The 12,675-nt window shown below is 46.1% G+C and overlaps 1 long non-coding RNA gene across 1 annotated transcript; it reads left to right on the top strand.

Annotated features, from left to right (window-relative positions):
- Positions 1-2,511: 2,511 nt before the first annotated feature.
- Positions 2,512-9,467, top strand: LOC132475885 (uncharacterized). Its single transcript, XR_009530012.1, has 9 exons — positions 2,512-2,601; positions 4,547-4,637; positions 4,916-4,964; positions 5,000-5,057; positions 5,374-5,495; positions 5,583-6,078; positions 6,588-6,675; positions 6,758-7,472; positions 7,839-9,467. It is a non-coding gene; the product is annotated as an uncharacterized LOC132475885 (long non-coding RNA).
- The last annotated feature ends 3,208 nt before the right edge of the window (positions 9,468-12,675 follow it).

Below are 12,675 nucleotides of genomic sequence, written 5' to 3'. Positions count from 1 at the left end.
GAACATTCTGATGTGGAGTTTCTAAATAAAAGCCAACCAAAGTTTCCAATATGAGACATATTATTTATGATTTTGGATTCAATTTAAAAGAAAATGCCCTGTTATTTCAGGCTAATTTCACTTCGTGGTTATAGTTTACGAGTTTGGCTTTTATTTTGAAACTCCACATCAGAATATCCTGAAACATCGTGGGTATCACCATGGGGTTGTGAACTATGACCCTGACGTGGAATGAGCCTGAAATAACAGGGCATTTTCTTTTAAATTTAATCCAAATTCATATGTATTATGTCTCATATTGGAAACTTTGGTTGGCTTTTATTTTGAAACTCCACATCAGAATGTTCTGAAACTTCTTGTGTGACCCCATGGGGTCTTGAACTATAACCGTGATCTGAAATGAGCCTGAAATAACAGGGAATTTCATTTTAAATTGAATCCAAAATCATATGTAATATGTCTCATATTGGAAACTTTGGTTGGCTTTTATTTTGAAACTCCACATCAGAATGTTCTGAATCTTCTTGCGTGACCCCATGGGGTCTTGAACTATAACCCTGAAGTGAAATGAGCCTGAAATAACAGGGCATTTTCTTTTAAATTGAATCCAAAATCATGTGTAATAAGTCTCATATTTCAATTTCTAGTCGGCTTTTAATTTGAAATTACACATCAGAATATCCTGAAACATCGTGGGTATCACCATGGGGTTGTGAACTATGACCCTGACGAGGAATGAGTCTGGAATAACAGGGCGTTTCATTTTAAATTTAATCCAAATTCATGTGTAATAAGTCTCATATTTCAATTTCTAGTCGGCTTTTAATTTGAAATTACACATCAGAATATCCTGAAACTTCTTGGGTGACACTATGGGGTCGTGAACTATGACCCTGACGTGGAATGAGTCTGGGATAACAGGGCGTTTCCTTTTAAATCTCCAATAAACTATTGGTATAAGCTTACTTTTGTCAATTAGTTGGGCATTTATTTTGAAAGTAAATATCACAACGTCCGTACATTTCCTTTGATAGTATTTGCTTTTAATGACTGTCTTTCGGTATGTACCAGACAAATGCTTTTATTTTGAAACTAGTTCTGACGCGCTGAGGCGCTATTACCGTAATGGCTAGTATATACAGGTACGGCAAAAAACTGGGTCGGCTGGCTTGACCGCCGATCTCGATGAGTCGGCTGGCATGACCGCAGTGACAGAACGGTTATCCAAATAACAAGGAAGTGTACAACACTTGCGTTACAGTCCTGGAGCTCTATATCTAAATAATATCATATAATACATAGAAATCTATATCATTTAAGACATATTATCACAAACGCAAACGACTTTGTCGGGTTCTGCGACGCCTCTGGTTCTTCCACTTTCACATCAAAGTATTGCTTGCATGTTCGAAATAAAGACAATCAATCAATCAACCTGAAGTCGACTACTGAACCGGTGTTGTGTCGAGATCTGTTTCCCCGTCGAGATGTGTTTCCCCTAGTCCCAGATAATGACTGTCAGGATGCGTTCCCCCTGTTCTAAATTGTCAAATTGAATGATATCAGCCTGAAAATCACAGCACTTATCTGTTGTGGGGAAATAAGTCAGCAGTATGAATTTGAAAGATGTGTGAGCCTCCTTTCCTATGGAACAGAGGGGGAACAGTATCTGACAGTAATATTCGAAGCTGTCAGGATGCGTTCCCCCTGTTCTAAATGGTCAAATTGAATGATATCAGCCTGAAAATCACTGCACTTATCTCTTGTGGGGAAATAAGTCAGCAGTATGAATTTGAAAGATGTGTGAGCCTCCTTTCCTATGGAACAGAGGGCCTTTTCGGGTAATTTCGGACGGGGGCGGGGACTAGGGGAAACACATCTCGACGGGGAAACAGATCTCGACACAACAAAAGCCAAAGTTCCTTTCCCCCAATTCCTTCTCAACCATGGCTCAGATAACATCCACAACAGTCTCGTTGTGGAAATACAAGACACGTCAAAGAACCGACAAGAAACACTTGCGTTACAGTGTGTGTATTCATTCACACACACACACACACACACACACACACACACACACACACACACACACACACACACACACACACACACACACACACACACACACACACACACACACACACACACACACACACACACACACACACACACGGCGCTCGCACGGTCGAGTCTCATTGGCGGGCCAACGTCTCTGGGCGGGCCAGGCAGAGTAAGGGGAGGAGCTGAGATTCCTGATGACGTCATGAATACAGACATTCCAAATCAGCGCACTTGAGCCTCCGTTTTTTCAAAGACGAGCAGAACAGCTAGTGCTCGTTTTACACCAAAGCAAGTTTTAGCCATTGGGGGACCATAGACAGGCTAGGGGAACTCATATTTATGTTAGAAAACCTCATAAAGTGAGATTTTCATGTCATGATGGAACCTTTAATTGATTTCAGCTGCGTCTCCTCTCCCCCGCCTCTCCTCATAAAGCGCCCCCACCGGATGTTAATCGTTTATTTTGCGTTGGATTGCGTGGGCTGAACAATCCGGACATCGTGGCCACCGACGTGGACCCCCGCCACCGGGACCCACGCAGTGAGTAACGCGGGGTATACTTCCTTCATGAGCACTGCACATACACTCTCCCCATCTCCTCCTGTCGTCTGTTCTCGCCCCTCTATTGTACATGTTTTACCGCTGGAGGTTAATGTGGATTTGCTGATGGAAGTGGTAGTTTGTGTTGAGTGGTTTATCTATGGGATCGACTGACTGACTAACGCTGCGGACCGCTACAGCACCGACCACCACACTGGGAAGTGTCCTCTGCTCACCGTGGAAGCAGCATGGAAGAACTGCAGCAACTCTGATGGAAACGAGGACCTCCACGCTGTTGAACACAAACCGAGGCGGTCCCACTCGGTTAAAGATCTCGTGGTCAATGCGGCAGACCGCTGGACCTGGACGTCATCTTCTGCAGATCCTTCACTGCCCTCAGGAATCCACGGATAACTTGAAACATGTCCGACTCCACATGTCCAGAAAATCCAGGATGGAAACTTGTGGAAGGAAGAAAGGGGTCTGTTTTTGCTCAACCCATAACCCCACTGAGCCCTTCTGTGGAAACCTGTCTGACTGACCCTACTGACTGGGGGCCTGTTGATGTGTGTTTGGTTGGTCTGGTAGAAGATTTGCTGCTTGTGATCTGCAAGGTGGTCCTGGGTTAGATGCGGTGTCTGACTTGCACACCACTCTCCCAATTCTATTCTCTTTACTACTTTTCTACTTTCAATACACTTGCTGCTGCTGCTGTTGACCGCTAGTGGTGCAATGTGTTTTTTATTCGCGTATGTTCTGTGGACTTTGCATTTGTATTTTAATGAACATGTTTACTGCCTTTTAGACCTCGGATTGGCAAACCTAAACTCCTTCACTGGCAAAATGTAGATGCAAATTAAATGCCAAAATTAACATTTCAATATTCGTTTTGCGTATTTCACCAATAGCTTCGGAACTAGACGGACCTCGTATATAATTTGCTCTTCAAAGATGCGGTCAGGCGCCCCTCCGTTATCTAACGTTTTCTGCCCGGTACGAAATAGACCGACCGATAGCAACCCTTTAGGCCAGGGGTGCCCAACCTTTTTTGACCCAAGATCTACTTTTGAAGTAGCCAACCTCCCGAGATCTACCAGCAAACCTACGTTCAAGCCGGGGGGGGGGTAGAGAACAATTGTTGACGGGGGGGGGACGGGGGGGGGTTGTATCGTGAACCTACGGACTTCAGTGGGGGTTTCATTCCGTCTGCGCACGGCACCTTCTCAACGATAATCAATAATCTTCCTCCCACTCAGGGTGAAAATGGTAGGTCTTAGCTTGTTTCCCCTCAGCCATGCCAACGTTTAGGAGTGTGTAACTACTGTTGACGGCTTTCAACTGCTGTTAACAGCACATGCGCTACCGCGCGTATATGTCCCGCGCAAATTTAATTTCATTAAAAAAAAAAAAAAAAATTCTTCACCCCTCGCGATCGACTTGGGATCTGTCGGCGATCTACTGGTAGACCGCGATCGACTGGTTGGGCACCCCTGCTTTAGGCTATCTAATGTGAGGTTGGATATACGCAACATGTAGAGGTGTTTCAACAACAAAGATGGAAGTTGGTGAACTAAAGACTGTATATGCTCACTAAAAGAACGAACGACTTCTACTCAAAGATTTTGAGGAATATGTATTTCTGCATCACCCGTTCCAATGCTATGATTAGTCGAGGCCTATCCAATAGCATAGCATCGACCCATTTTAGATCGCGCCCTTTAGACACGCCCCTTGGAAATTGAACAACGCACTTCAACGCAGAGGATCCAGAAGGATTTCACAACGAGTCCATTGGAAGATATCGAGGGAACATGAACATCACCAATGAAGGAGAGTAACGTTTCCACTTGCTATAGGAATTTAGTGAAGCACTAAATAGTTAATGATAAAATGTGGTCACCATTTATTATTACCAAATGATTTATGAACAGTTGTTTTTGTTCAGGAGCGGATTGTACTCCCAGAGGCTTCAACAGAGCGGGTCTGGAGCTGGGAGCTGTTGGTCAGGACCCGTTCAGTCCTACAGGAACAGACGGGTGAGCCGTGGAACTGCACATCCTATAAACTCCTCCTTGGCGTGGTCAAACGGTTCAGAATAAAACTGGAATTCAGTCATTGGTTGTGATTGGCTTGTTAGCGTTCTCAGCCACTAGGACTAGTGTCCTTATGAAGATTAGATGTGTGGCTGGGTTTGGGAGTTTATAGGAAATTATACTTCTCAAGAACGCACAGAATGGGAGAAGATAAGCTATTGACATCTGAGTGAGCGAGGAGAAAAATCTCCAGTGTTTAAATAGATTTTGTCTTGTTTCAGTAGAGGTGATGGAGGCGGTCGTCTGGAGGTCCGTGGCGGTCGTCTGGAGGTGCTCGCCGTGAGGTCCATGGCGGTCGTCTGGAGGCGCTCGCTGCAGATGGAGGGAAGGCCGGGAGCCGTGCAACCCAACGGATGCAGAACGGTGAGACACGGAACTGCACAGCTGCACATTTTTTCTAGGCTTGGTGAATTGTTTAGAATTAAACCTTTGACATGCAGCCACAGCAACTCTGAGGTGTTCTGAAAAATGTCAGATGCATTCTCAGCCACTAGGACCAGCTCCAGGATGTAGGCTAGGTGTGTGTGGCTGGCTGTTGGGTTAAATAATACCTCACTCGAGACTGCACAGTAGGGCATCAGTGAGATCTGTGGGAGCTAAAGCAGAGGAGTTGATGATCTGCATCATGTACGGGGAGAAATGTGCAGTGTGCAAATGGAACGTGTCATTCGCCTTTCAGAAGGACTGAGGCGGTGGTCCTGGAGGCAGAGGCCAGCCTGGAGGCGGCGGTGGCCTGGAGGTCCTGGAGGCGTCCAACCTGGAAGGGGCGGCATGGAGGGCCAGGTGGCGGCTCCTCATCCAGTAAAGTTAAACTCATCTTCAGTGCATCCATGATGAAAGGGGAGAAATGTTCCAGTGTGCAACTGGAACTTCTGTATCACATTTCAGAAGGGCCTGGAGGCGGCCAACCTGGAAGGCCTGGAGACGGCCGAGGTCCTGGAGGCAACGGCGGTCCTGGAGGGCCCGGTGGCGGCGGCGGCGGCGTCCTGGAGGGCCCGGCAGCGGCGGCTCCTCATCCAGTAAAGCTAAACTCTTCTCCAGTGCATCATGAACGGGGAGGAATGTCCGGGGTGCAAATAGAACGTGTGTCACATTTCAGAAGAAATGAGGCGACATTGCGGAGGTCCAGGCGGTCGGCCCGGTGGAGGTCCAGGCGGTTGGCCCGGTGGAGGTCCTGGAGGAGACGGTCCCGGCGGTGGAGGTCCAGGCGGTCGGCCCGGTGGAGGTCCTGGAGGAGACGGTCCCGGCGGTGGAGGTCCAGGCGGTTGGCCCGGTGGAGCTCCTGGAGGAGACGGTCCCGGCGGTGGAGGACGGCTGGGGGGTCCGGCGGTGGAGGTCCGAAGGCGGCTCGTGATTAGACCAACCAGCTCCTCACCCATGGAAGGTAAGCTCTTTCTCCAGGTCAATCTGATCAACGAGAAAATCAGAGGGCAGCCATGAACTGGTGGCGTCGCCATGTGGGGACTAAACTCTAATGTTTAACTGCAGTGTTTCCCCCAGCACTGTGTGGTTAAGGCCGTCTTAACATTAGGGCCCCGTCTTGACTACCAATGTAGAAAAATTATATATAAAAAATAATTATGCAATAACAAAGTGCAAAACTCGAAAGAAAACATACTTTCCTCAAGTACAAAAAATATAGATAAATAATTTGTCGGTAATACTGTATACTGTTCAAAACAATAGTCGTGCCATTAAGCATTTTGAATGCAATTGAAAAGGCGGTTGTATGTATTATTGCAAACTGAAACCCTCACCGAAGACCCCCCCCACCCCCACCTTGACTCAGACATTGTCTGGGGGAAACACTGAACCGGGTTGTATCACTTAGTAGTGAGTACACTAGGGTAGCTGGGTCATCTCCAAATGGTAACTGAGTGTTTGCTCCAGCAGGATTGAAGGAGTCACTGGGGATGAAGATCACTGCTCAGGGGCTGACGACCCCCCCCCCCCCCCCCCCCCCCTCATCTTTCCGGAGAAGGTACATAAATCTACAGCTGATGTGATTATTAAAGTTCTGCAGTTCAGATCCGCTGATAAATGGTCCCATACCGTATCCACAGGGTCCTCAATGTGCAGGCGGTCAAACCTCCACCTCTTTGAAGACACCAAGCAGCTTGATGTCTGACTGGTTCCTTATACTCCGGACCTCGTCCCGGAGCAGAGGACGGACCTAAGGCCCGCAGCGCAGCCGACTAGAGACTCCATGTGGAACCGTTAAGATACTGGATTGACCATCTTGAAGACATTTTCATTTATTCAACAAGGTTAGTTTTGTTTGGCGGGTATGTTGCTTTGATACTCGGGGCTTCTTCTGTAACAAACTTTCTAGAGAATAAGATCTGACTTCAGCCAATCAGTGGGATGTCCTTGAACAAGAGCAATGGCTGAAGGTGCTCAAACGCATTATTTTGACTCGCTCCTCTACTATTGCTGTAATCAAGCTGGATGGCTATTTTGCTCCTTCTACTGACAAAATCAAGTCTGCCACCTGGTGGCGGATGAGGGCGTAGCAACTCGGGGTACATTGGAAACATGATAAGAAGAGCCTGTTTTTGATTGGATCGTACACCTAAATGTTTTCACATCAAAATATCGCCGAACCCCATGTTGGACAATGCTTGTTTTCATCCTTTCTATGTTTAGCTTTGATTTATCCTTACCTTTTCTTGTGACCCATTCCCCTTAGGTTCAATTAAGTTGACCTCTCCTTCAGGCGACTTAAAGGGAGACCAGATGTGCGGCAGCTGGGTGTCATGGTGCAGAGACCCAACGCTGGTAAATATTTACTTCCTCCTTGAACAGACCTAACGTGTCAAACGGCAATTATATAATCTCTCCTGATCTTTATAAAGGTCTGAAGACAAGTCTTTTGTGAACATCTCCACTGACTAGTGTGCTCTTAATTAAATTAAAGTTAATTAAATGCAGTAACTCCAATGCACCTGGAGGCTCGTATTGAATTTTCTTGAAACCTGGTTCTCCAGCACTAGGACTGTTGCGGTAAATAAATGCTTGTTTTTTCGCTAATTTAAGTCTATGAAATCAAATGCTGATTGAGACCAGATGGAGCTGTTCCTGCATTTATAGACATTTGATTGCCCTTGACACTGATTCTACTTTTTGCATCAATTTACTTCACAGTACTGAACTACACCAGTGTGTCCTACTCCCATGAACCCTGAGGATCCCTGGATGGCTACACCAGCACATTAATCCACACCCAACATCAACACACAGTGCACACTCTATAGAGCTCGTAAATCCGCCCCTTGCGGCGGGACCTCATGAGATCGTAAGATATGACTGGGTTTCAATGGAGAGAAAGTAATTATTTTCTCCATTTTATGTTGCACCACATTTTGGGGGAAGAATGTTTGAATCAATCTTTGTCATTTATTTCTGTACTCCATATCTGTAATCCCAGCTGTTGTATTTTAACACGGTAGCTGGGAACCCTCTTTATAGGGAGTGACTAGAGGGACGAGGCTGGAAGCAAACCTGAGCCTGGATCTTAACCTTCTTTCTAAACCTAATGCCGCAATTTAACCGCAAATAAAGTGAGGCCTAAAGTAACTTGACTCTCTTACCTAAACTTGCTTGCCTAAACTCGCTTGTCTAAACTCGCTTGCATAAAACCTAAACTCGCTTGCATAAAACCTAAACTCGCTTGCATAAAACCTGAACTTGCTTGGCTAAACTCGCGTCGCTTGCCTAATACCTGAACTTGCTTGCCTAAACTCGCTTGCCTAATACCTGAACTCGCTTGCCTAAACTCGCTTGCCTAAACTCGCTTGCCTAAACTCGCTTGCATAAAACCTAAACTTGCTTAGCTTGACTCGCTTGCCTAAACTCGCTTGCATAAAACCTAAACTTGCTTAGCTTGACTCGCTTGCCTGTACTCGCTTGCATAAAACCTGAACTCGCTTGCATAAAACCTAAACTTGCTTAGCTTGACTCGCTTGCCTAAACTCGCTTGCCTAATACCTGAAGTCGCTTGCCTAATACCTGAAGTCGCTTGCCTAATACCTGAAGTCGCTTGCCTAATCCCTGAAGTCGCTTGCCTAAACTCGCTTGCCTAATACCTAAACTTGCTTGTCCAAACACGTTACACAAAGTTAACCATCCATAATCTTTAACCCAAACCAGACTTGTCCCTGGGTCGCTCCACTTTAATTTAGAAGTTTCTTCTTTTACCTCATCTGCGTTTTGAGTTTCATTCTTTGAGGGCTTGAAGTGCTTTGGAGGATATTTGAACCTTTGTTTGCCGCATCTATAAACATGCTTTATCTTTACCCATTTTGTTTTGGATTGCATTTCTATGTGTAATCCGGCCAAATGTTCAGTGTCCTTACATGTAATGTCTATGGTCTGACGATAATCTGACCTCTTCATGAAGCAGAATGTGTGTGAATGTTGTCCCGTGAGCTCCAGGCTCTCTGTGGGCCTGTCAACGTCTCTTTAGCAAAAGGTTGGAGAGTGAAATTCATTTTTGTGCCATTTTCATGTGTTCCTGAGTATTTCAGACCTGTGGTGTTTCACATGAGACCTTAATGGGAACTTTTCTTTTTCTTCCTGCATACATAATGCCTACATTAGTAGGGTGATCACTGTTGATCCCAATATTGATCATTAACCACCTCATTCTTTGGGATTACAAATCATGTAATTTATGAGCATATTTGCAAATGCCTCCAAATATCAGATTGTGTAAAAACGAATGAAATGTAACCTGCTTGATTTAAAGAAAATAAAACATCCAAATATTCTAAACCTGTTTTGTGTTGCTCTCTTACCATGTGGAAATGAGCAGATGGATATGTTTAGCTCTGATTTGCTGCCTCCTTTTGGTGTGGTGCTGGGATTTGTTTAATATACTATTATCATTTCCAGGATAAGTTAATAACCTAGTATAGCCTACCCGGAAAAGAAGGGATATGATGGCCAGGGCAGGCTGTTTCGGTGTAAGTGAAATCCGCGAGCTGCTGATCATGTGTCAGCCATCGCAAATTTCGTAAAAGTCTGTGGCCGACTTTCGCGGAAGATCGCGAAAGTCCGCGGCCGACTTTCGCAGGCCGCCCGACCCCGGTTCTCGGCCGGGCTCTGCAGCCCGGCCGAGAACCGGGCTGCAGAGCCCGGTTCTCGGCCGGGCTGCAAGACCGGGCTGGATATCATGTCGTATGATATCCAGATCTTCCATGTTCTAGTGACTCCAGGTTAAAAATAAGCTTTATACTAATATATTATATTATATTAGTAATATTCTATAAGTATTATTATACTAATATATTATATTATATTAGTAATATTACATGGTTAATCAATGTATTTTTTGGCAGTACTATATTGTGTACATAGCTATTATATATTGTACGTAACATATGGCCATATCAACCAGTTCTGGCATATAATTCCTATTTCCTTCTTATTCGTTTTCTTTCAGGACATCGTTGAGTCCACTGCCACCAGCCCCCCCACCTCTCCCTCATGCTCCTCCACCCCAGGCACCTCTTCCACCACCCCAGACACCCCTTCCAAGAGGAGAGTGCCAGGGAGCAGGCGAGGTATGAGGAGAGCGAGGCAAAGTTGGTGGAGAAGATGTGATTCTCCACCATTCTCTCAAAAGCTGAGAGAGTGTGTGTGTGTGTATTTTTAGGTGTGCCTGTGTGTGTATTTTTAGGTGTGCCTGTGTGTGTATTTTTAGATGCTTGTGTGTGTATTTTTAGATGTGTGGTTCAGTGTTTCTTATTTAAATAAAGTGTTTCTTCTAAAGTGTTCTTGTTCATAACCGATTATTATCTAAGGGTGCACTCACACTAGGCCATCTGGCCGTGGCCGTGGCCGTTTTAGCACCTAACCGTGCTCAAATCTGCCAGTGTGAGTGTGGCCAGTCTGGCCAGGCCGGGCCAATTTGGCCACTTGGGAGAGGTGTGCTGCTACAGCACGGGCCGCTACGGTACAGATGCTAATGAGCCGACACGCGCTACGCAACCTGAGCTGGATGATGTATAGTCAATGCGACGACCTTCTATATGCTACATTCCTATTCCTCACAGCTTCATCACACTCTTTATTCCACCATGGGACCAGCATACGGGCCTAGGTGCCTGCTTCACAGGAATGGAACAACGAGCAGCCTCATGGGTCATCCCTCACCCTAACCCTAACAACGAGCAGCCTCATGGGTCAACCCTCACCCTAACCCTAACAACGAGCAGCCTCATGGGTCATCCCTCACCCTAACCCTAACAACGAGCAGCCTCATGGGTCAACCCTCACCCTAACCCTAACAACGAGCAGCCTCATGGGTCAACCCTCACCCTAACCCTAACAACGAGCAGCCTCATGGGTCAACCCTCACCCTAACCCTAACAACGAGCAGCCTCATGGGTCAACCCTCACCCTAACCCTAACAACGAGCAGCCTCATGGGTCAACCCTCACCCTAACCCTAACAACGAGCAGCCTCATGGGTCAACCCTCACCCTAACCCTAACAACGAGCAGCCTCATGGGTCAACCCTCACCCTAACCCTAACAACGAGCAGCCTCATGGGTCAACCCTCACCCTAACCCTAACAACGAGCAGCCTCATGGGTCAACCCTCACCCTAACCCTAACAACGAGCAGCCTCATGGGTCAACCCTCACCCTAACCCTAACAACGAGCAGCCTCATGGGTCAACCCTCACCCTAACCCTAACAACGAGCAGCCTCATGGGTCAACCCTCACCCTAACCCTAACAACGAGCAGCCTCATGGGTCAACCCTCACCCTAACCCTAACAACGAGCAGCCTCATGGGTCAACCCTCACCCTAACCCTAACAACGAGCAGCCTCATGGGTCAACCCTCACCCTAACCCTAACAACGAGCAGCCTCATGGGTCACGAAGCTAATGGCAGAATTCAAATTGTCCACAGAATCCTCACTTTCAACCTCTCCAATTAAGCTTCGAGCACTCTCCTGGAACTTATCCCATTTAGCTTTAGAAAAATTATACCTAGGAACCCTCCCTTCCACTTCTCACCTCAAATCCCTACCAAACTTGCAAATAATTGGATAATGATCGCTTCCAAGAGTGTATTTGTCCATTACATCCCACTCACTAAATTTGAAGAAGCAATTGATAAATCTATTTGATTACATGTGTTTCTCAGAATATCATACCTAGTTGGCCTTCCATCATTTATCACTACCAGATCGTACTTCTATTATCACACCATTACTATCCCTGTGATCACTGCCCCATAAAGGATTATGCACATTAAAATCTCCAACCCAAATAACAGGACACCTTACCTTCTCCATTATATCATCAAAATCCGACAATACCAAAGGTTTACAGGGGTTATAATAATTTAGCACAGTTTAGAGCCATGCCTGCTCCAAACCTCCACAGCCCAACACTCACCACAAGAACAAACATCTACTTTCCTATATTGCAATCCGTTCTTAACAAAAGTTGCACAACCCCCACCTGATCTATCTGACCTATCTAACCTCAAACACTCATATCCTGGAATTACAAAATCAAGACAGGGCTTTAGCCATGTTTCTTGAAATCAATTCTGGAGCCTCTTTAAATTCATTAAGAAATCTCTTTAACTCCTGGCCATTCGCAATCAGACTCCGGGCATTCCATTGAAGAATATACCAGACTTCAAACGTTAAGGAATCATCCTCTCATACATCCTCGTCAACTGAGACGTGTCCATGCCCTGAGTCTCTGTCATGAATTGATGCAATTTTTCTGGCAGCTGCTTTGTTCCGAGGAACCTTTCGGCTGCCCCCAGCACTAGCCTGATGATGTCTGACCTGTTAGCTGCTTTTTGAGCTCCCACCAACACATCAGAAACAAAAGCCAAAAATGACTCCTTATTAAAAACCAACATGTCAGAAGGAAGCGGCGGCAGCAGTTTTGGCCCATCTCGCTGCCCCAACACTGCTCCTTCCCCAACAGTGGAATCTGTGCGTTCTCTAGC

This window comes from Gadus macrocephalus, chromosome 17 (genome assembly GCF_031168955.1).
Source record: "Gadus macrocephalus chromosome 17, ASM3116895v1".
Taxonomy (NCBI): Eukaryota; Metazoa; Chordata; class Actinopteri; order Gadiformes; family Gadidae; genus Gadus; species Gadus macrocephalus.
The sequence above is the reverse complement of the archived record's forward strand: the minus strand, read 5'-3'. Positions and strand labels throughout refer to the sequence as shown.